The following is a 26,138-nucleotide window of genomic DNA, read 5'->3' as shown; positions in this document are numbered from 1 at the left end:
TCGACTTTTTCTTATTATGAGTTCGCCGTTATACCGTTTTGGTAGTCGCCTTATTTGTTTATTCAGCAACAAATATGTGATAACATTATAATACCTAACCTAATATCCGGTTTTTACTTTAAAAATAAAAAACCGGTTATAACCGGGACAAAAAAACAACCGATAAAACCGGTTATTGCGAAGTAAAAAAACCTACCCGTTTTAAAACCGGTAGGTTTTTCCCATCCCTAATGGCAGTGAATGTTGGACAATTACGATTTCTTGTCGAAGGTTGAAAGATAAACAAAATATGTGCCGAGGCTTCAACTTGTATAAATCAACAAATGGAAAGATTGAGAATGTGAACATTATGTGAAGCAAAATCAAAGATTCTGTTATAAAGACAGAACGAAACTCTACAGAAGACAGCCGAAAACATTGGATAAATAACTCAAAATCTGCCAGAGCCCCTGGGTCAGATAAAGTTCACATCGAGCTGATTAAAATTATAGATGAAGACAATTTAAGCGCAATAACTATCCTCTTTAACAATATATACAAATCTGGTGAGATACCTACAGAATAGCTACTATCGACGCTACCGAAAACCACGAATCTTAAACACTGTCATGACTATAAATTAATCAGCTTAATATCACAACTATTGAAAACGTTTTTGAAGGTTATACATGCAACAATATTCAGAAAGTGTGAAGCTGATATGAGTAATAGACAGTTTGGCTTTCGTAATGGCTTCGGAACAGTAGAAGCTCTGTATAGTTTCAGAACTCTTGCTCAAAAATGTCTCAAAGATTTCGTCGCATTTATAGACTACTAGAAATCTTTCGATAAAGTTAAACATAACATTCTCATGGAATGTCTAAAGCGAAAAGAACTCGACAAAAATGATATTAATAAAGTGAGAAATCTCTAATGGAATCAACAGGCTGTGGTAACATTAGATGGAAATAGCACGGATGCGGAAAAGATAAGTATAGATGACATAGGTTCTGTACTTTCACCATTACTATTTAATATATAATATGAAGAGTTATTTACACAGGCACTTGAAAACTGTACAGAAGGGATCAAGATAAATGGTGAAAATATAAATACCATTCGTTATATGCCGACGATAGTCATTATCGATGAAATTTAGAAAAACCTGCAGACGCTACTAAACACTATTTGTGATACTGGGGGACAGTTTGGTTTAACAATAAACATAAAAAAACTCAAAAACTATGGTTATCAGTAAGAGGTAAACAGGTCTTAAAAATGAGAAAAGTTCTAGTAACCAAAGTCAATGTGCAAATCCGATATCTTATGGTAAAATGTTATACCCACTCTATTCTTCTTTATGGTATCGAAGCTTAAATTGTTAACGACTTAATGAGAAAGCTGGAAGCTTTTGCGATGTGGGGCTTTTTAGAAGAATTTTGAAAATGCCATGGACCGATTATATTACGAACAAAATGGTGTTGCACAGAATGGGACAAGACAGAGAACTTTTTACCATCATTAAAAGATGAAAGACAGCATATTTAAGGCCCATACTTAGAAATGAGAAGTATGAGTTGTTGCAGCTGATTATGAAGGGTAAAATCGAAAGAAAAAGGGGTCCTGATAGACAATAAGTATCCTGGTTATTCGCGACTGGACCAAGTTAAACACACAGACGTTTTTAAGAAAAGCAGAAAATAGAGACGAATTTGCAATGGTTATAGCCATCCTTCATTAGTGAGTCGGCAGTAGAAGAAGAAGTCGAAGGTTGAGACAAATCCTTCTCTAACATTAGGGATACTTATATTTCATACTCTCCACGTTTGGATTCTGGTTCAAAGTGACCACTCTCTCCGTTCGAAGCCAATTCTCGACCAATACTCACAATTGGCGACAATTTGATGCAAAAAAACTGTTGATAGCGCATGAAATAGTAATCAAAAGATTAAATGCAAATTATTGATTATCAGTAGGCAGTGTTGAAATTTGCACGATTGCTTACTGATGTGAACGTGGATTGGCAGGAACTTTATTATAAGCAAGGATCCGAATGATAAAATGTATAATTCACGCACTGATACCCAACATCTGAGAAAATTCTCCCAATTTTACTCTCCTATGTTCCTTCAAAGTAGTTTTTATCAGAGTGATGAGGATTTTCACCTAACAACGACCTAACGCATTAAAACTAGAGTTTTCCATGACGGACGAATAGATTGCTGGATTCGTTTCGTTGTCAAATTTTTTATACGCTCTGTACTACTCTGTAATCACTATCTACAACTTTCATTCTCATAATATGAGATTCATTCAATGAATCTCTATATTACAGAGATTCGTTAAATGACATTGTGTAATGCACTTTGTAATACACAAACCTCAACCGCCAAGAATTTACAATAATCGATGTCAGTTTATATCTCAATAAAAACGCTTAGAAGAAAGCGAAATTTAAATAAATAATTTTGACATATGCGTCACTAGTACTTCAAGAATTCTTCTTCTCGCATTCCTTATGTCCGATAAGAGCGTCGGATCAGTTTAAAGAATTAAATTCTGTTAATTAAAAATTAAAACTCAAAATCCGTTGCCATGGAGACCAAGTCACTGACTCCCTGAACAAAGGTGTTTCCATTGAGTAATACTAGATATATTACAATGTATATGAATATCAAAATAGAAAACCAAACGTGACATACCCCATGCTTCGCCGCAATCAGAAACTGAGAAAATATGCACAAACGGTCACTGATCACCGCACACAGACGAACAGTCTACAAAACTAAATTTATTTTGTATATTTTTGTAACAAAGAGTGATTCAACAATGCCGCGATCGTTATTATTCCGCGTGCAGTTAGCTAAAACTCAATTTCAATAGTAAGGTGGCCTGGCGTGGCCCCAGCACTTTACAATTAGTGGCCAGTCATTGGAAACTGTCGCACGCAGGAGCGGATTCCATAAAAAATACAAATTCGCTAATCACTTTGTCCATGAGGAATATTCCGATTGCCGTGAGAGAGGAAAAGCTACAGCTGGTTTTCGCCAGTGTGTTGCCATCAGATGTGTAATATCACAAAACGATCAACAAATAACCTTTTTAAGCTAATTACTGAATAAATTGTTATCATTGAATTGGTAAACTTACGCATTAAAATCATTAATCATATACTTAAAAGTAAAATTATCGGATACCGCCAAGTATAGTCATATTTTACCATATTGTTTTTATAAACTATTTAGTTAATTTGTTATATATAGGACAAATAGAATGAAAAATAGAACGCAACAAGCGTATCTATAAAGAAGAAATAGAACAGTCAACAAAAACTTAGATCACAGAAGTTAAAATATACACAGATAAATAATAGGTATATTAACAAAAATGTACTTACACCTTGGCTCTGCAAATGTGGTATTACTTGGCTTGTCGTTCGCCAGACGTAATTGGTTGAAGAGTGCAAATAACTTATCGTTATTCAAACCGCTAGTTAGCCTTTTCAGTTATATTTGCTTCTTGGTGAACGTTGTGTTCCCCTTACCACTAAAACCATCCTAGTACAGACCTCCTCGTTGGTAGAGCTGGGGTCCTATATTCGTTGGATCAGCAATACGAGCACTTTTCTAAAGCACATACTCTGATTTGTCGAGTAACGAACGCCGATTGTACATGGTGTGCCTGATTGGAACCCTGTGCCATATTCGAGCTTTAGTTCCCTACTTTGGAACTCTTGAGTGGCACACCAGTACAGTTGCTATCCTTTGAGGCTTTCGAACTCCTATAAGACTCTACACCCTCCCAGTTCCTACGAGCTTAGGTTTTAGAATTAGCGTAGATCCCAAATTATCTAACCCGTGAGTAAGTTATTTCTTCCTACTTCTTCTTCATGTACAATGTCCTTTCAGAACGTTGGTTACCATCATAGCTATCTTAATTTTATTCACTGCCTAAAATCCACACTAAATATCACGCTTGTATCAATACAACCATTTTTCAACCATGAAGTCTTTCTTGGATAATATTTTGCACGGGCAATGAATCGCTTCGGGGTAGATGCGACATTTAAGGGGTACGTGATGGACTGTCGTACGAACGTCACCGCCGGTAATAAATCCACAAAAAACATCGAATTGCGTAGAGGTGTTAAACAAGGAGACTCCTTATCACCCTACCTATTCAGTATGGTAGTCGATGAGGTGATATGCAAGCTCGAGGAAGACATGCTTAGCCTTCCGATTACAGATGGCAGAAAAATCTCAGTGTTGGGCTACGCTGACAATTTAATCCTACTAGCCGAATCGGCCAAAGATGGTACCAGACAGCTTGTTGAATTGAATTTTTCGAGAAGAGGGAAATGTCAAAAAACGCTGGTAAGAGTGCAGCTATTACAGTTAATTTTAACCGTAGTAATAAGCACTTTAACTACATGACGCGTTCTCTCTTCTCTGTCGGCAACGACAGGATTCGGCAGCTGCAACCGAATGAACTAGTTGGATACCTAGGTCGAAGGTAGAATGCACTAGGGCAGACTAAGGTAGCCTTCAACGAGCTGCAGATCCAGCTTGATCGTATTCAACGAGGGGGACTAAAACCAGGACAAAAACTGCTTGTCCTCACAAGTTATACCTCACGTATCATCACGTACGGAAGGTTATGTCTTCCAATCAAACCATACATGTTACCCTCTCTCTACCATACATGTCACGTCTCTGGGAAAAAGTCTTAACATGGACCGAAACAACAGCAGGCAGTTCAGCATCGATCGCACGTGAATTGAGCCAGAAGCTTGCTCTTGGATATAGCGATAACGGTCTTTGTCAGGGCTCTTCAAACTCCGAAAGCTCTGCCTGCATTAACAATCCACCGCTGAGACATTCAGCTGAAAGGAAATCTACTGCCAATTAGAGGCATTCCGTCAAACATACCACACGAGCGAATGTGGCGAATAGGATGCGAACGCAGCGAGAGTTAGAGCCACGTCTTTCAAAAGTGCCCCGCAGCACACTGGCACCGAAGAGACATGACCAACTCATTACGTATCTTCGAAAAGCAGCTGAGAAGAAAGTACCCGGGGGATCAAGTACTTGTCGCAGACGTTTCCATCGGCTGGGAAGGTCTTTAACCTTTACGTATGTTGCCGCCAATAAAACGGCTCTATACACTGAGTCTGGAAACTCGAGGAAACTGGTGTCAATCGAATTCTCGAATACTGAGAATTCCTAACCTTTCACGATTAGACGTTCGCAATTTTATTACTAAGGCTATTCAAGGTAGAATTCGCATTTATAGTCATTTTATGAGATCTTAGCATAAGTGCCTTACGAGAATTTTTACTTCGAGTGTAAGTACTGGCTTCTTTCCTATCACGGGATCTACGTTCATCTCATTAGGGTTTTATCTTTATGACTACTCTACATGTTCTGTGAATGTCAATTTTATGTTTGTGAATGTCCTTTTTACACTTCTTTGTCCTCTATTTTTTATATTCATTACATTTTCTAAGAACGATCGTTTGGCTGTGCCGACGTTAGTAACTGCTACAGAGTCCCCAGATGGTGGATTTCGTGCGATTTGTCTGGCAAAGCACAGTGCCATAAAGAGCCGTACGCTGCTGGTTTGTTGCTTTCCGGATCGAAACGGGGAGCAACAGACCAGCAGGATCAGACCGGATCGAATGACGAGGGTTTGGTTATGTGATGAACGAAGCCACCCAACCGGCATTGCTCGGTCCGCAAACGAGAAGAGGTTATGGCTAGACTCTGATAGTCAAACGAATTGTCTGACGAAAAACTAAAGGAAGACTAGGAGAAGAAGCTGCCAAATGGGAAACAAAACCTATAGAGTAGGCCGTAGATAAAAAAATCATTTAAAAACATTAGAGAGGATAGAAGAAAAATCAAAAAGTTCCTGTTTGTTTTTTTGATAGTACCACATATTTTCTGTTTTTATTATTCAGCAATGTCTTCGTAATTGTATCCACAATATTTTAGTTTCTTCGGTACTATCTACACAAATTACTGAATTGCCAGCATATATTATGTATTATATTAGTTATTAGGAGCGTTCAATAATCTTCTAATTGTGCCGTCTTCTAACGAAGGTTGTCGATCACTTCTTTAAACGCGTCCTTAGAGCTCGCAGATTGAAATGGAGATGGGCTGGTCACGTGGCAAGGATGAAGGATGGAAAGAAGTCACGCAAGTAAATCGAATGAAGAACAAGAACAGATAAACGAAACAGAGAAAGACCACCTACACGATGGCAAAATGATATGTGGAAGATGACGAAAAATTGGATACATGTTGCACAATACTCTACTCTGGATACAACCAGAAGCGGCCTATGTCTTGCAATATACTTAAAAAAGCTGATGATAAAATTAGTTATACATGTAATGCCTTCTAAATTAGCTTCACGAAGAAATATCGAAAATAAGTCAATCGCGGGAAATAATATTAATGGGGGATATTAACAGTAGAGTAGGAAGAAAAGATGCGGATGAAATAGTAGGAAAATACGGAGAAGACACCATGAACAACAACGGTGAAAGATTCATAGATTTATGCAACCAGAATCAACTCAGAATATTAAATGGGTACTTTCCACATAAACTGATACACAGCTATACATGGACTCAGGAAACACGAAACATAAAATCAATAATCGATTATATTGTAACAAAACAAAAAACCCGACTAAGAGTACAAGATGTAAGAGTTCAGAGAAGCTCAACATGCGGTAGCGATCACTATTTATTACGTTCAAAAATACACTTCCCAATCCGAAGACCACAGAGAGAAACACGCATAGACATAAACACAACAGAAAAGATACAGGAACGAAGATACAACATCAGAAGCCTAGATGAAGAAAGTACCCAAGACTTATTTAAAAATAGATTGGATAAGAAGCTACAAATTCCCGCCCCCAAGAATATCGACCAGCTATATAAACATATAAAAAACTGTTTACACGAAGCAGCATTTGAAGCAATGGGATACTACATAAAACCCAAGGTAAACAAACCATACTGGTGGGATAACGAAATAGAGGAAGAAATAAAATGTAAAAGACAACTATACCAACAATATTTAAGTTCTAAATCATTACAAGACAAAATAAAATATAAGGAAAAACAAGCAGAAGTACGAAGGAAAATCTCTAAGAAGAAGAACGAGTCTTGGGAAAGAAACTGCCAACGAATAAATACTTATCTAGGAGGAACCAGAAGCACAGAAAGCTGGAAACTGATAAAAAAATTGAGAAAAGAAAAGAATAAAGAAGTAATACAGAGCATAAAACCTGAAGACTGGGAAGAGTATTTCAAAGGACTTTTGGTAGAGAATAGAGTCGAATTTCAGGAACGTAGATATAAAAACCAAGATAGAATTTCAATAGTTGGCTCGCCAATAAGATTAACAACAGAGGAAATTAAAAATGTATGTAAACAGCTGAAGAGGAGCAAAGCACCCGGACCAGGAGATATACCCGGAGAATTGTTTAAGTACGGAACGAACAAATTGTACGAATGTCTTCGACAACTTTTTCAAGAATGCATAAACACAAGCGAAATCCCTACGGAATGGAAGATATCACACCTTAGCACTATACATAAAAAGGGTGATAAAAATAATTGTGAAAATTACCGAGGAATAGCTGTAACCGGATCTATGAGTCGAATATATGGAAAGGTGTTAAAGAACCGAATCGAGAGAGAATACTTGTATTATGAAGCAGAAGAACAAGCAGGATTTCGTACGGGTCGATCCACTATTGACCACATTTTCTCCTTAACCCAGATAATAGAAAAAAAGATGGCAAGGAATCAAGAGATTCATATGTTGTTCGTCGACCTACGGAAAGCCTACGACATCGTTCCACTGAAGAAGCTGTGGCAATCAATGGAAAGCACGAATATTAATATAGAATTAATAAAAGCCGTCAAAGTGCTATACAACCAACCAATAATAAAGATAAAAGCGGGGACACAAATAACAACAGGATTTATAACATCAAAAGGATTAAAGCAAGGATGTTGCTTGTCTCCCACTTTATTTAAAATATACCTCGAAAGTGCTTTAAAAAGATGGAAACAAAAATGCAGGACAATGGGGATACCGCTCACCAATACTATGGTATATACGCTTAACTTTGCAGACGATCAAGTAATAATGGCTCAAGATTATGACGATTTAAACTATATGGCACGAAAATTAATTGAAGAGTATGATATATGGGGTCTAGAAGTAAATAAAAAGAAAACCGAATACCTGTGCATTGGAGCAGAACAAAAAGATCTCATATTAGACGATAACACTACGATAAAGCACTGCTGTGACTACAAATACCTAGGTATCACTATTTCACAAGATGGAACATTAGACAAAGCCATAAGAGAGAGAAATACGTCAGGGAGAAAAGCCATCACAATGTTAAACACCATTTTATGGGACCAATCCATCAGCAAAGAAAATAAAAAGAGGATATATGAGACTATAGTAAAAAGTATCACTTTATACAGCTGTGAGGTATGGCCACTGAAAGAAAGAACACTGTCAACGCTGAAAGCGACGGAAATGGATTTTTGGAGAAGAGCCGCAGGAAGATCTAGAAGAGAAAGGATTACCAACGAACGCATTAGAGAAATAATGGGAATCAAACGAACAATCACAGATGACCTAACAACAAAACAACTTATCTGGTTCGGACACTTACAAAGAATGGACGAACAACGAATGCCAAAAGAAATACTAAAGTGGCAATCAGAAGGAAAGAGAAAACGAGGTAGACCGAGGAAAAGTTGGAGCGAAGGAATAAATAAAGAACTGAGAGACAGGGCCATAGAAGAAGATCTATGGAACAACCGGTCTAAGTGGCGATTGGAAGTCGGAAAACGGCGGAGAACGTTATAAACCAACAAGTAGTAGTAGTATGTAATGCCTTCGTAGTAACTCCATGAATTCGGTATGCATATTTTTTTTTCCTGGGGTTTGCCTTCCATAATTTATCATATTGTCTGATTTACTGTAAAGCTGCTTCGATGTACATCTTCAAGTATTCACGTCTTCCGTTTATTCTGTAATGATATTTTCACCTTAAACATGCAGTTTGCCCATACATTAACTTTTATGAATAACAGCCACTAGTTTTCTTTGTTAAACAGTTCCAAAGAAGGTGTAGCCTTACTAATACACCAAAGGTACCAAAATCACATCAAAGAGTGCCAATATATATCAGAAAAAATAGCAACAGCAAAGATAAGAATGGAGAAGGAACATCTGAACATCATTAGAGTATACGGCCCAGAAAATAACAAGCCTCAAACAACAAGGGAAGCGTTTTATGACCAATTACACAACAATTAGTAGATCAAGTCAGAGAAAAGATGATAATATTGGGGGATTTTAACGCTCGAATAGGCAATCAAGTAATACCCGGCACAAAAACATAACGAGAATGTTAAAAACGAAAATGGAGAACTGATGATCAACTTCTGCACGAATAACGAATTAAGAACAAACAACACATTTTTTGATCACAAAGACCAACACAAATGTACCTTTAATAACACCCGTGGACAAAGATCTATAATAGATTATGTTATAACCAACAGAGATATACATCCATCGAAAATAATCGACGTAAGATGCCTCAACTCAGCAGATGTAGACAGTGACCATAGCCTAGTATTATGTAAAATAAGAATCATCTTGAAATACTTTCACGGAATCAGATAAGATCGCTGGGAATGAAATATTAGAAAACGATAACATCGATGAAAGCTGGAAAAAACTCAAAAATAACATAATTAACGTAGCAACAGAATCACTTGGAGAGAGGAAAGTAATGAACACTAACATATCAAAAAAGAAAACACTATGGTTTAGAGAGGAAGTGAAGACAAAATGTGAAGAAAAAAGAATGCCTTTTTACAATACAGAACACAACAAACAGAACAGGCATACAACCACTATAAACGAATCAGAAATGGAATGAATACTTTAGTTAGACAAATCAAAAAGGAACAATGCCAGAGTTTCTCAAAACAGATGGAACACTATTTCTATGGAACACAAAAATAAATATGAAGAATTATCAGAAGACAATGAAAAGAGATGAACGAACTAATAAAAACGAAACACATTCAGAAGAAAACATGGGTAGACTACTTTCGATCCCTATTCGCTAAAGCTGATGATAATGAACCACCAGTCACCATCAGAGGTGACGACAAACGAAGAAATAAATATTGAGGAAGAAGAGGTTAAGTATTAGTATTATGGACTCACATTGGCAACCTTTTCATTTTCATCATTTGATCATATTAAACTTTAAACCAAAAAATTGGATAACATCTCATAAAGCACACATAGTATTTTCTAAAGATTTCTCTATTAAATATATCCGGTATTCTATAAACTTGGTCTATTAGGGAATGCTTATTTCTAGACACAAATTTAGGATTTGGTATCAGTTTTTTCATTTTATTCTATATCCTGCAGATATTGCAGTTTTAATTGCACAAATCTCCGCACGAGTGGAGAGGCCACACAAACCAAAACAATGGACTTTTTTCTCAAATTTTCATTTTTGTTATTTCGAGCAAATAATCAATTCTTTTATACAAAATACCAAATATTTTACAAAATATAATCATAAATGCACAAACAAACAACATATCTGTACCAAAATCAAAATATTTTCATATGTATTTTTAAACAATCGGAAGGTATTGATAAAAAATTTATATTGATTAATTTATACACAACCAAACTTATATAGAATCACCATGTATTTCAAAGTAATAATTATTTATTTTGAAAAACGCTTAACAATAAACTAAGACAAAGTCGCCAAAAGGTAACAATGGTTCGCCACTGTCCTGCAAAAGCAATTTTGGAAGCTACAGGTGTAAGTTTTTCAGTTAAAACGAGAAGAAGAAAACTTCTTACCCAAGGACTATACAGCAGTAGACAGTTACGGGTTCCCAAGTTATTCAGGCAGTTCAAGATTGCTGGCCTAAATTGGTGTCTTCAACACCAAAACCGAAATATTGGAAATTGGCAAAATGCGCTATTTTCAGACGAAACCAAGATTTGTGAAAAATCACATAACCAAAGAATTCGTGTACTTAAAGGGTGAGGAAGATAAACAAAAACGGAAATTGCCAGATCTGTTCACAGATATAAAGGAAGAAGTGTCATCTTCTGATGAGATATTACGATCAGTAAAAAAACCTTTTTAATTTCCATCCAATTAACTTTAACACCTCTTAAGTATGTTGATTTGATTCTAGAACCTGTAGTTAGGCTCTGGAGATGTGCAATGGGAGAAAATTTAATTTTCATGCATGATAATGCGCCTCCACATACCAGAAAACTTGAAGCAGAAGATATCACTGTTATGGAGTGGCCTGCTTGCTCGACCGACCTTAACCCTATAGACCAATAATTGCGGTATATGCTTAAAAGAAGAATTAGAGCTCTCCGGGAGAATACACAGCTAGTACAAGCTGCTCTTGAAGAATGCAACAACCTACCACAACAATATATTGACAAATTGGTTAGGAGCATGCCCACGCGAATTGAAGCTTGCATAAGGGCTAGGGGTGGTTACACTGACTACTAAAAAAACATAAATAAATAAAAACAATTTAAACATTAGTCGTTTTACGTTGAAAATTGTTATGTTATTGAATTCAAAACAAGTGGTTTCAATTTATTATTTCAAAAGTTTACTATTTCCTTTAATTTTTATGTATTGGTAATTAAATTGTTTTAAAATAAATATTTTTTTAAATTCCATGGAAGTTTGGTTTTGTGTATATGACTTCTCATATAGTTTGGAGGAGAGACAAGGCTCGATTTGGGCTTTAATGCCATTAGAGAGATGACTATTTGGGCTTTAATGCCATTAGAGAGATGACTTCTCTATAATCAATGTCGCGTGTCGTTGTTAACACACTTGCATACAAAACCCGATGAGCCGTTGAAGGCATTTTTATCGATAATTAAAGCATTATATAACTGGAATTACTGAAAATTCTTACATATTGAGGAAGTTTCATATGCATATTTTCTTGTTTAGGTTAGCATGTTAATAGGTGATTTAAATTAAAAAAAAAATTATAATCGTATGTTTATAAATACACGTGTCTATTTTCCTGTTTAAAAATCAACATTATCTTGAAATAAAGAAAAACAAAAAGAGAGAAAACTATCTTATATTCGATTTTGTGATTGTCTTTAATTTAGGATATATAGTGAGAAGAAAAATTATGGAATAAATTGATTTTTTCTAGAATAGGAAGACGACGAAGTCGTCTATCGTCCAATGGATGAAATTTTTAAATGAGAATAGGGGTACTGTGCTAGATCATTTGAAAAGTTATTTAATTCTCTATTCGGTGATGTAAACCTTAACATAATTTATACAGGGTGGCCTAGCTTAGAACTGGGGTACATACTAAAAGCATAGAGGATCACAAGCGTAGCTTTTATATCTAACCCGAGAAAAACTGGCCAGGAAAAAGTCCCTGATACCGATAATTCTGTGATTTGTATCCAAAAATCTGCTCGATAGCGACATTAAGGATGGATGGTATATTGATCGAATGTCCGATACCTGGGACAATAAACGTCATCATTTTGTACAAAACCAAGAGGTGATTCTTCTTCTTCTTGATGTTACCGTTACGAATGTTGGCGATCATCATGGCGATCTTTATCTTATCTGCAGCAGCGCGGAAAAGCTACACAGATGTTTTATTGAACCAGATTCTGAGGTTCTTTAACCAAGATGTTCTTCTTCTTCCTGGACCTCGTTTTCCAAATATTTTTCCTTGCAGTATGGCTTGAAGGAGAGTATATCTGAATTCATTGCGCATAATATGTCCGAAGAACTGTAACTTTCGAGATTTGATGGTGGTCAGTACTTCTCGATTCTTATTCATTCTTCTGAACACCTCCTCATTTGTGACTCGGTCAGTAAACGGGATCTTAAGCATTCTCCGATATAGCCACATCTCAAATGCTTCCAGTTTTCTGCACATATCTTCATTCAAGGTCCACGATTCAACGCCATAAAAAAGGACAGAGAAGACGTAGCATCGCAGCATTCTTACTTTTGTATCAAGAGAGAGTTTGTGACTCTTGAAGAAGGCCCCCATCCGATTGAAGGTGGATCTAGCTTTTCCGATGCGTGCTCTAATCTCCTGGTTGTTGGTCCATTCTTCATTTATTATGGTACCGAGGTAGTAGTAGTGCGTCACTCTTTCTCCAGGGGATTGGTTGACGTAGAGTTGACCTTCTGTTATTCTTTTCTTGCTAATTATCATAAGCTTTGTCTTCTTAACGTTTATATTGAGTCCATATTGTTGACTGTAATACGTGATTTTGTTCATAAGAACTTGTAGGTCTTCTAAGTTGTCCGCAAATACTATGGTGTCATTTGCATATCTGATGTTGTTTAGGCGGCAACCATTTAGTAGAATACCTTTTTCAGTTTCGTGCAAAGCTTCGATAAATATTCTTTCAGAGTACAGATTGAAGATTAGAGGAGATAAAATACAGCCTTGCCTCACTCCACGCATGATTTTCACATAGTCAGCTTCAACTTTGAGATTTTCTGTCTGATTCCAGTAACGATTTCTATTTTTTTTTTATTTTTTATATTATTACAGTCCGGATTATACTGGATATATTACTGGATATATTTCTTGATATAGAGCAATTGAGATGGCTTTTGAAACTTTTTTAAAAATGAAGTCACTCTTCTGTAACGACAACTTAAAACTTTAACTTCGAAAAAGCATGGTTAAATGTTACATATGGTCAGTTGTCATATATGGTGTCGAAGCATGGACCTTGAAAATATCTGCTATTATCTACTATTAACCGCTTAAAGGCTTTTGAAATATAGTTGTATAGACGAATACTAAAAATACCGTTCATGGCTCAGCAGACAAATCAAGCAGTTCTTAACAGAGCAGCAGCTACTCGTCAACGTAAAGGATACTTGATAAGGAACGTTAAGAAGAAGAAGAGGGAGCATTCGACAACACCCCCTACGATACAATCACAGGGTGATTCAGAAGAAATAAATAGACGGAACAAGTCTATTGCTTGTTTCGGAAACTAGGGAATAGAGCGTCAGCACATGTAGTCAGAGGCTGTCGGCAAGGGGAAGTCTTATCTCTTCTATGGAATCTGACTAAATAGAAGGGTTGGTAGCTAGACTCAGCAATGACACACATCGTGTCCGGGACTACCTTGATGGCCTGGTAGCTTTAGCTCACGGCAAATCTAATGGTATAGTCAGAGACAACGCAACAGTCTCTGATTGTAGTTTCAGAATATACTTCAAATGTAGGGCTTAGCTGTACCAGGAGTAATTTCGATTAATTAGGTCCTCTAAGTCTGAATGGTACAAATCCAAAGGCGCGTGGAGTACCTTAGGAAGTAGAAGTACCCTTGAAAGTAGAGTAGACTGAGGCTTACTTGAAATCAGCAGATAGAACGAATAATCAAGAAAGCGGTAGATCATTACATTGGGTTTATAACATGGTGGTAACAATAACATAAGCATACGTGCTATGGTGGTCAAAAGTGCAACAAAAAAAGTCTCATCCTCAAATTAATGAAGGTGCCGTGGTTTGCTTGCCTTAGAATTACAAAGGCTCTAAGGAGCACACAAACAGCACCTATTTAAGCCTGTTGGACTTCCCTTCTATGTACATCATTACAAGAGGGAAGACAAGAATAGGATACTACAGAGTGCAAATCTGAGCGACGTAACGGTCAGATCAGGACACAGTAATTTCAAACATGAAATTAAGAATACCGTGTGGAAGCTTACCTTTGACTATATGGTAGTCAGATGCAGTATCTACAGTCCTTTACAGATGGACATCTGTACCGAGAGGAACAGGGCAGAGGAAATTACACAACCAAGACTCCAGAAAATCTTAAACAGTCAATGATATCTTGTCAACACGTTTTGAAGACCATAAAGTGACTCCAAAAACATAAGGTACCAAATCACGAGATACGTGCAAGTGAATTCTGAAATGGGTAATCAAAAATAAATGATGCACAAGAAGGCAATTTGCTACAGTACAACCGGTTTACAGCAGACAACGCGTTTATAGCAGCACATCCGAAAACCGGTTACGATAATATAAAATTTGAAAATTTAGGAGATGTTAATTTCATTTATTATCTACATTAATCTAGTGTTTTAAGTAAAACTGACGATTAAATATTAAATAGAACTAAAAAAATTGCACTGTGTTCTTTGTTAAAGTTTAGACAATATATAGCAATTTTTCGCACAATTATTGAAAAGATTAAGAAATATATAAACGTCCAATGTATTGTTTGAATTTTAGAACCCGAAAGACAGACTCGAAAAGCTCCTATCTGATTACTACAGAGAATAATCACGTAACGAAAATACTATGTTAATTCAACTATAACTACACGCGACACTAGAGAACCCATAATCATTTTTTCCATTTTCTTTTTTAATTCATTGGATTTATGTGGTATATAATTGGCTGGAATACTTAAAACGTCGCTATTAATTAAATATTTGAATTAATAATGGTTTCTCTAAATCAAGCGTGTTAGCCTCTGGCAGATATTACGGAGATCATGTCGATGATAAGCAAGACATGGAATTTTGTTTGAAATATTTGGATTCCGTAGGTGGAAGTTTTAATTAATTTTCTTAAAACATGCATGTCGGCTATGCAGGTATGGATATTGTGTTTTGAGCATTTGATTTGGTTCTTGTTAAAAACGAGTTTATTGAGATATTTCGCAGAGTTTTTAATGGCAGATTATCAAATTTTTTTAGCAGAAAATGGTGATGGTGGATATTTGTTCGAATTTGGTGGAAGAAGGGTATCTAAATAGGATTTAAGTATTGAAGATAAGGATAGGTATTGAAGAAAGCAAATGATAGTAATAAGTGCAGAAGGGTGTGGTCTAAAACTGAACAAAATAATAATTAAACAGATAAAAGGATAGAAATACTCAGGGAAAAATATGACTCAATAGTGGATTACACACATGTAACTCCTCGGATATACAACCAAACTCTGCTACAGTGTGAGAGAATACTCTTAAGTATTTCAGGCTAAAGTATTTGCAATTAACATTTACCAATGACATCATGAGGAGGTCGAAAAAATATCTCTAGTGGATGCCAAGCAGCGATATTAGCAGTAAATAACCCACCTACCGAATCAAAATTGGCAAAAACTGTAATGACCTCACGTAAGGTGCCCTTAATAAACTGGCAAGATATAATGAGGTTCTTCTAAAATGGATGCTAAGAAATGGAACAAGAAAGGAAATAAACTAGCAAACTGACATGCAAAGTAAGCCTGGAGCAATCCTGCAGTAAAGATCCATTCTGCGACTTCAGGAAAGATGCTATTAGACACAAAATTCCAAATTGACTGGAAAAACGGAATAACAACAAATAGAGGGTTCTACAGGAGCACAGCCGTAAAAAATACTATTAACTACTACTACTAATATTGCCCCAAGGCTTTCGGCTAGTCTAAGGGATCTTAGTAAACCTAGAGATGGTTAACCTGGTTAGATACTTTTAACTGAGAAAACACCTCCACAACATATGCAGAGTAAGTGTACCATAGTGCGGGAAATGAGGAATGAAGAAAGATATTACCATACATGATCTTTGTGAATGTAAAATGCTTAGTGATATGAAGCGGATATATACTGCCTAAACATGTATTGTGGCAGGAGAAATTCCCATCAGAAACTTGCTGGCTTTTATATATAGTACAAGGATAGGATTTGGCGTATAGGTCGTACGACAAGTGCAAGAGTGTCCCGCCTCATTTAGGAAGAACCTACGGAGCAGTAGAGTATACGTTAAATAATAAATTTTGGACTAAAAATAAATCTAAAGAAAACCAAGTTCAAGATAATTAGAAAAGCATTTGAAATGTGGTGTTACCGACGTGTTGTAAAAATATCATGGACGAATCGCAAAACCAACGCACAAGTTCTCAAACAACAACGAAAACAAAGTTTAAACTCAATAAAAATCAGGAAGGGAATATTTGGGATACACTATGGCAGGTGAGAAATACGAACTATTAAGCAATATAATGCAGTATAAAATCCAAGGCAGAAGAAGCGTAGGAAGATGTAAAATGGTATGTGCAGTCAATCTCTGTGAATGGTTTGGCTGAATTTCTCAGACGCATAACAAACAGAATTATAATTGCCAGAATGATTTCCAATCTCTGATGAGAAGCTTAAAATAGATGAATGGTAAGGCCATTGTGTCTTTTATTTGTAACCCATTTCTCATTTACATAATATATGAGTGTTGGTACCGTGATTGAGTTATATATATGCAATTTGGCTTCCTGGCTGATTTTCTTCTTTTTTTCCCAATATCGTATTTATTGCATAGTATATTCTCGACGCTTTTTTGTCCCATTTACAATTTCTAGGTCTAGCTTTCCATAATTCCGAGGCATCAGATCAGGTATCATTCTTACCCAGGTACTGGAAGGCCTGGGTAAGAACGATACCTGATTTATTTTTAAGAGGCTATTTATGGACGTAACCGTTACGGACGTTATTTTGATAACTATTGGTCTACGATGGGATAGATTTTGTTTCGATTCAGAGCAGTGGCTATATCGCTCTGAGGAGACTTGTTGAGGTCGAAATACGTATAAGCGACTTGCCGCTGCCCTGTATCGAAACAAAAATCTAATACCGTCATTATATTTTATTTCTTTACTCCGTTTGGAGTACCAGAAACTGAATTCATTACGAATTTTGACCATGATGAACGGCAGGTGGAATGCAATTTTTAAATTCCCTTGTCGAGTAATTTATTAAGCTGTTTGATTTGCAAGTTTTAGAAGGCACAGTGGTAAAAATTGAATTCGGTTTCGCCAGGTAGAAATCGTATGATTTCTCTTTTTGTTATATAATTTTGTAATAAAATGTTTTCTTATGTATTTTAGTGTGTTGCAGTAGTCTTAAAACTAAGTTTATTTGCTGTTAATATAACAGTTTGACAAATAGTTGACATTTTAAAAATTCCTCACTTACTAATTATTCTGATGTTTTGGCAAAGCTGTTGGGTTCTGACGTCGTAAATTTTGAATGATGTGCAATCATTTTTATATGAAAAATTCTATAACTTGGTCTCCCATATGGCAACCATTTTGAAGATAACTGCGTTCATATTGCATCAGCGTGTTACATTGGGGCTCACCCCAATGAATTGTATGCCCGAATGTCTTGATGGGCATGCCAGTCTCTACAGGATTGGTTAACCACTATTCCTTGCTTGAATGTCCTGGTTGAGAAATCTTAGAGAATGTGTCGGACGCAATTCAATACAATTGTTCCGACCAGCGACCTTACAGATAAGAATCGCAATTTTGATTGCCAACATCCATGGCGGAGAAGGCACGTGAAGAAGTAGACGATGTATATAGTTTGCGGGCTAATAAATTTGAACCATATATTCACAAACATTTTGTTAAATAGTGTGACTAAAACTTTACTGTATTTCCGTAACATACACTTAACCGAAATCTTTGTCTAGTGTCTTTCTTTAAAACACTATTTTATATAAATTATATCTAGTATTTTATGTTGAACCGTTAAAACTATGTCGATCTGGACATAAAATATAGGGAAGTATTTATTTTATTTCAAATTGAAACACCTTTATATTTGCGATTAAATATGATTTCCTACAATAATTGCTTCTCAAATTGATCTTATCTTTCGGAATTCGTACCTGATTTATTAATGTCTCTAGTTAATGTTATGGCGATTTTCTTAATGACTTCCTTATTATTAAATAGTTAAGATTTAACATAATTTAATATTCGCATCAGACATTTCATAATTTGTAATTTACAATGCGCATATTGCTTAAGAAAGGTTTTTAAACGAGCAAAATGGTGTTAAGATAGAAATTCTGCTATTAAATGTAATAAACATTTTAATTGAGATGTTTGTATTTACATTCTATGTGTATAGAGTTTTCTGGGATAAATTTATTTTAAAGACATTAGATTAAAACAAAATAAACAAAAATCAAGAACTTCAAACAATACTGAAAATTCAAGAAAGAAAGGTAGAGGTATTAGAAAGAGAAGTAAGAAAAAAGAATCTGATCGTCCAAGGGAAAGAAGAAATCAAAAATGAAGACGAAACGCAAATCAAACATAGGATATCAGAAATTTCAAGAAAATTGCAAGTAGAACTAAATACAGATCAAAATATTATAAAAATACGAAGACTTGGTATCAAAAATAATAATAAGAAAAGACCGATCCTCATCGAATTCAAAAATTGGGTAAAAAGAACGAGATCCTCAAAGAAACAAAGAAATTAGAAGGTACCGATATATTTATAAACGAAGACTATCCAAAAGGCATGCTAATTCAAAGAAAGGGACTTCAAAAATATAAAAAAGAAGAAAGAAAGATTAAAATGCAGGTACTCGTTATAACAACTTGCTTCTAAATGGCGAATTATTCATGCTGAGTCAAATACAAACTTTATTACAAGAAAATTAAGCTATAGTAACAGAAGATTTTAAAAAGAATAAATCTAGAAAAGAGAAGCAAGAAAAAGAAAATAAAATGAAAACAGCAATTGAAGAAGACATTACCGAAAAACGAAGACAGAAAGAAATACTTACTGTCGCTAACAGGTATTAATTAAGGTGATTAAGAATTATGGCGACGGCGTTCGCATTGAGGGTGAAAATAGTTGTAGTTATGTTGTGATTTTAATATTAATGTTGACTTTAATCTTAAGAATAAAGGAGAAGATAATAGAGTTATAAAGGTGGGTCAGAAAAAAGATTAAACAGCAATAATAAATCAATGCATAATTCTTCATAATTGTAATGTTCAGATGGAATGGAAAAATCAGAGCTAAGAGTATTAAACATGACCGTCATCATCAGTCGACCGCTGAAGGCACATCGGGTAATTTTCCAAGCGTTAGTCAAATTAACGCTAGAAAACAAAGTATGTACAACAAATAGCGCTGAAACAGAAAGGGACGACACTGGTGACAAAAAGAGTGTATGTTCTGCAGAGACTAGTAATCAGGAAAAAACAAACAAAAATATGAATAAGCACAACAGGAAAAAGAAAAATAAGAAAAGTGGAAAAATTTTAATTGTAACGTGGAATATAAGAACATTAGGAGAAATAGGAGAAATATAAAACCTTATTGAAAAAATAAAAATCTACACTTGAGTGCAAAATAATCGACTCAAAAGCGATATTTGAGATTACACCTACTGTTTCAATGTAAGAAGTATGAAAATAAAAAAATATAATGTGCAAACAATAACTTTATTATTGAACTTACAAAAACTGCGATTGCATTACTTTGAAGATGTATTACAAAAACAATATGCAATACAAAAATAATTTCCTATATATTCATCATTAAAACTAACGCAAGAAAGACGTTATGAACAGAGAAATCATCAATTACAACATGAAATTCTTAATTATTTAGTATTTGATATTACCACCCCTACTCCTAATTACGCTTTCCAGTCGATTTCGCATGGATCGGATGACTTTTCTAATAAATTCTTGAGGCATTGCTTCCCATTCATTATTAAGCGCAGCTCTCAATTCTATTATGCTCCTTGGTGCATGATTTCTGTCCCGGGCCCTTCGTTTAAGCTCATCCCAAACATGCTCTATTGGATTGATGTCCGGGCTTAACGCAGGCCAATTTTTTGTAGGTACACCGATCTCAGATAGATAGGTGGTGGTGACTCGTGGGATATGGCATCGTGCATTATCGTGCATTAAAATAAAGGCATCACCAATAAATCCCGCGTATAAAACCACATGTTCCTCCTTAATGTCTCTGATGTTACGATCCGCCGTTAAACCTCCGCCACGTCCTCCGCCAGGCACGAAAATCAACTCTGTTTTCCCATCCATAGAACTGCCTGCCCAAAACATACAAGAATCGCTTTCATGAGACAATTTCTCGTATACAAAGTTGAGCAAATCGCTCTCCTGCCCTTCCATAGACTCGACGCCTCTTGTCGTTGCCATGTAGGCAGATCCTACTTTTATCGGAGAATAATACATGACTTCATTGATAGTGGTCCCAATCCAGATTTCGCGAGCAAATTCTAATCGCCTTTGCTTCTGGGCTGCAGTTACCTTGGGACCCGTAGCTGTCCTTTTTGGTGTCAGGTTGGCTGCCTTTAGTCTTCTTATGACTGTCCAAACGCTGGTCACCACACTTCGGACCTCTCTAAGCTCTTTTTTGAGTTTAGCACCACTCAAATGTCGATTTTCCAGGAATTTTGATACAAGAAATTGATCATCTCTCTCCGTTGTTATTCGTTTACGGCTTCCTTCTTGTCGATGGATATAATCAACAGTACCTTGGTACGGACGATACACTCGGGACACAGCAGATTGGCTTAAATTTAGTTGATTGGAACGGCCCTCTGGCTCAGGCCTTCCCTCAATAATGCTACTGCTTGAGTTGCGTTGACGGACGTGGTATCCATTTGTAATGCAGTTGTGAACTTTAGTGACTAATGTATTAGTGGCTTGCTATGGAAATTAATGTGTACGATGTTAACCGAACGCGTTAAGTCAGTGCTTCTCGATTTCAATGAGTCAAATTTTGACCCCTTCTCTACTTGTTGCATTATTTATTTGTAATGCGTCATTTAATTCACCAAAAAACAAAATTTTTTTAAAACTCAATAATGAGGTTAATGATTGTACACTAAATATTTTTAAATTTACACTTTTTAGATTGAAACAGGAGACGTACTTTGACAAAATAATTTTGAGTCGATTATTTTGTACTCAAGTGTAGATTTTTTAGCGTTGCAGGAAATGAGATGGAAGAACGAAGGCAACTGGGAATGTGGATAATACCTAATATGTCACAGCAATTCACAAGTGGATAAGGGGGATGAGTTTCATAATATGTGAAAGATACAAGCATGCGGTAAAAAGTATTACTACCATTAACGAAAGAAAAGCTACTCTAAAAATGAAAGGAATGTTCTTTGATATAAAACGCATTAACGTGCACGCACCTACAGAGGACAAAGAACCAAAAAAGAGGAAAGCCAGATTATAACAATGCCAGAAAATATTTGTGGCCGCAATCATATATGTATAAACAGATAAATTCCATTGGAATCCGCTGACCACAGTCCATCCGCATAGAAGGTGTAAATGGTCCTGCATTTGTTTATTAGACATTCTAAATTCATTCTACATTCTAAACTTAATTCTCGTTTCATTACTGTTTTAATAGTTATATTAATTGTATTAAGAGAGTTTATTTATGGTTCGGCAACGAACAAATTTTAATGTATTTTGAAAATAAAGTTTTTAAAAACAAAGTTTCCGCGAAAATAAATTTAATTGGCGCAGACAATAGGATTTCTGATGGTTGCTAGCAGATTCCTGAGGGCTATTTAGAAAAAATTTCCCGAGAAAACGCAGTTTAACCGTTGGTTTTCACCATTTGTTTGGAGAATTTACGTACCAGTTTAAAGTAAGTTACTGAGAAATTTTTATATGCCTGTCCTACTTTCCTTTTACTGGCTATTCTCTTTATTTAGTCTAGAATTTTGAATTTAACTAAGTTTTTTCCGAAAATGATATTTTTCTTACATACACTTTTGTTAGAGATTTCGATTTAGTAAATCTTATTCGACAGAGTAGATTATTTTAAATTTTAATAAAAGAAAGTTATATCTATTTTTTAATGCAAAGTGATATTAAGATTGATAATGCAAAAAATCAGAAAACTAAATTCTATCATGAAACTAAAACAAGTCACAGAGACATCAATGAAAACCTCGCTGCGTTAAAAAATCGTTTTTAGTGGCCTGATATGGACAAAGATATTTCAAGCTCATATCTCAAAATATGAGCGACATCCCACTTCTCTTGTTTTTAAACCTACACCAATCGGAAACTCTCCTCTAGAATATTTATATATTGACACATTCAAATTTAGTAGTCAAATCGTCCTAACAATCATTAACAGTTTTTCTAAATTTGGTCAAGTATATTCTTCTGACTGCGCCAATTAAATTTATTTTATGTGGAAAATTTTTCTTTTAAAACCTTATTTCCAAATTCAAAGACATATGCCAAATCATAAGCAATCTTATAATCCTAGTCATAATTCTAACTATAAAAATTTCCAAAATACTCCAAATAATCATTATCAACAAACTCGATATAATTTTCCCAATTTTAATCAACAATATACAAATATGATTTCTTATTCACATAATCCCAATTTTAATCAAACCAGTAATTCGGGGCAAACATTTCCTAGCCAACCTATAAACATTCAGTTAGAACCGATTCATAAAATATATTTTACATATGAACAAGTGTTCGGTAAACCAAAAAACGTGTTTGATGCAAAAGTTGTTCCAAAAAATACATATCAACAAAAACCAAGTCCCTTTTTTTCGAGCTTAAGGAGGGAGGAATCATATATGTATAAGTATGAATCCGCCGACCACAGTCCATCCGCACAGAAGGTATAAATAGTCCTGCATTTGTTTATTATAGACATTGTAAATTCAATTCTATTCTCATTACTGTTTTACTAAAATATTATATTGTATTTTAAAAACAAAGTTTCGAAACGAAAAGAGATCTAATTCCGCTTTTTGACTGGCAACCTATTATCAATGTATTCTCCTAATTTTAACTTTTTACCGCATCATGTGCCATAAATGGCACAAACCAAAACAAAAGTTTTTTAATGTTGTAACTCAATTTTTGTCGTAGCTGCATGGCAGCCCATATCTAACACGTACTAATAGTGTACGCGAGATATGCGGCATAGTTCTGACGGCGAGATAGGCAGCCGTGCGCAGTTTCATTCTTGTTGAAATTCTGAAAGAGTGCTCGAAATTAGAGGTTATTTTTTATAGTAAAAACGTTTTTTACGGCGAGAAAAAATTGAAATTTATTGTATTGTGATATTAGATATCTGCTTAGGTAAGTACTAAAAATTAGGAATGTTGAAAGTCTCTCGAAAACCCCAAAAAGGGTTTTATGGCACACTATGAAGTTATGGACCCATTGATTGTTTTTGTAGATATGGATTTACTCTTTTATGGTACAATGAATGCAGTTAGAATTTCAAACAGTACTAATAGTGAAGAATCAATCAGATCTCTCCGATGAAGAAGGCACAAATAAGATGATATTATGTCAAGATAGTGAAAATGAGAAGCGTGAAAATTTACCAAGTTATGTCAAGGAAACTGTCATTTCTGCCACATTCTCAGATTCCTCAGATGATGATACCCCTTTGTCTGAAAGACTACGATATAAAAGAAAGAAATCTCATAATTGGGTGAAAGGAAATCTGAGAAGATCAGAAAATGATACAAAATTTACTGGTTCTGAAAATATACCTTCTTCGATTTTCGAAGCCAGCTAAAGCAGTATAAAAAAAAACACATAAGTGGGGCTTCAAAAACTTTGTGCTGAGTGGTATTTCGGGATTCAGCTATGACTTTAATTTGTTTGCTGGTTCCCATAGTAATATTGTACCTCTAGAAGCACCAAATCTTAGTATGAGCAGCAACGTGGTTGTCAAATTAGCAGATTCGATACCAAAACATCAACATTACAAGTTGTTTTTTGACAACTGGTTCACCAGCATACCTCTTATGATATATCTGACCAAAGAGGGTATTTTACCTTTTTGAACAGTAAGACTTAATCGTGTTCCTGGAGTTGTGATGCCAGCTGAAAAAGAAGTGAAGAGACGAAGCAGAGGTCATATGGTAGAGAAAATAGCCAATATAGACAATGTGGATATCAGTGTAGTGTCCTGGTTTGATAATAAAATCGTTACTACAATGTCAACATATGCTAGAAGTGAACCAAAGGGAAAAAAAAGAAGATTTTTCAAACAAGAAAGTATACATAAAATGATACCTTGTCCTAACAGTGTCCTAATCTACAACAACTACATGGGAGGTGTAGATCTCCTTGATTCCATGTTAGGATTTTATCGTATAAAAATCAGGTCGAAGAAATATTATTGACGAATATTTTTTCATTTCATTGACATGACAGCCGTGAACTGTTGGTTATTAGCCAAAAGAGCGTAGAAATTTGATTTACCACTTTTGGATACCATACTAGCAATAGCCGATGCTCTATGCAAAGCCGGAAAACCAATTAAACAGAAAAGAGTAGGAAGACCGTCAAGTAGTAGCATTCAACAGATGTAAGTAAGAGAATAAACGAAAAAAGGGACACACTAAAGAAATACCCCACGAAGACATCCGTAAAGATGGGCTTGATCATTTTCCCTATTGGGATGAGAGCACTAGGTCAAGATGCAAATTTCCAGGCTGTACAGGGAAAACATATATAGTGTGCACAAAATGCACAATGCAGTTGTGTATTAATAAAGAAAGAAACTGTTATTTGCAGTTTCATACTGTATAGTATATACTATAGCTTCAAAATAGTTTAACCTTAATATTACATTGTTGCATGATGTTCCATATTTGGCACCAAAAACTTTTTTTTGTCAAAGTTTTCCTCGTAGCTAGATTTTATCAATATTTTTACGTAAAAATAGAATTAAAATTCTTATCTGAGAATTTATTTTTGACAAAAAACAAAAATTCATGCGGTAAAGGGTTAAATGTATGTAAAAATGTGAGTTTTATTAATTACCTTATGAACGTAGTGATCCTGCAGGATCTTTTACTAAATACAATATACCACAAATTTTGCATAAGTTGTTGTTAAATTGCGGAGGAAATTGATTTATGTTATATGACTTAAATGAATTAAATTTATTATGTCGTTTTATATAAATTTTGATTTCGATATTAAACGGATTATTTACTTTTATTAACGGAGTGTCATTTAACGACTATAAATTTTGTTTTTAATAAAAATGACCAGTAATAAATACCATTCTGTGGAAGTAGGTAACGTACCCACGCAAAACTTGTCAGTGTCACTCATATTTTCGTGAACCACTCAAATTACATCTTCTGCTCCCATAGTTAAATCCACTACAAAATTTTTAATATCCTCTAGACTCTAGACCACTCAC

The 26,138-nt window shown here is 35.2% G+C and overlaps 1 protein-coding gene across 2 annotated transcripts in view; it reads right to left on the bottom strand.

The window, feature by feature from the left end:
• Positions 1-26,138, bottom strand: part of LOC140450298 (uncharacterized) — a 657,231-nt gene that overhangs the window by 541,486 nt on the left and 89,607 nt on the right. The window contains exon 1 of one of the 2 annotated variants that reach the window (XM_072543847.1): positions 2,682-2,821. The exons of the other annotated variant lie outside the window; for it this stretch is intronic. The gene's annotated coding sequence lies outside the window, so the exon portion shown is untranslated. Of the gene's footprint in view, positions 1-2,681; positions 2,822-26,138 lie in introns of those variants that run through there. 2 annotated transcript variants of the gene reach the window in all.

The sequence above is a fragment of the Diabrotica undecimpunctata genome, chromosome 9 (assembly GCF_040954645.1).
Source record: "Diabrotica undecimpunctata isolate CICGRU chromosome 9, icDiaUnde3, whole genome shotgun sequence".
NCBI lineage: Eukaryota > Metazoa > Arthropoda > Insecta > Coleoptera > Chrysomelidae > Diabrotica > Diabrotica undecimpunctata.
The sequence above is the reverse complement of the archived record's forward strand: the minus strand, read 5'-3'. Positions and strand labels throughout refer to the sequence as shown.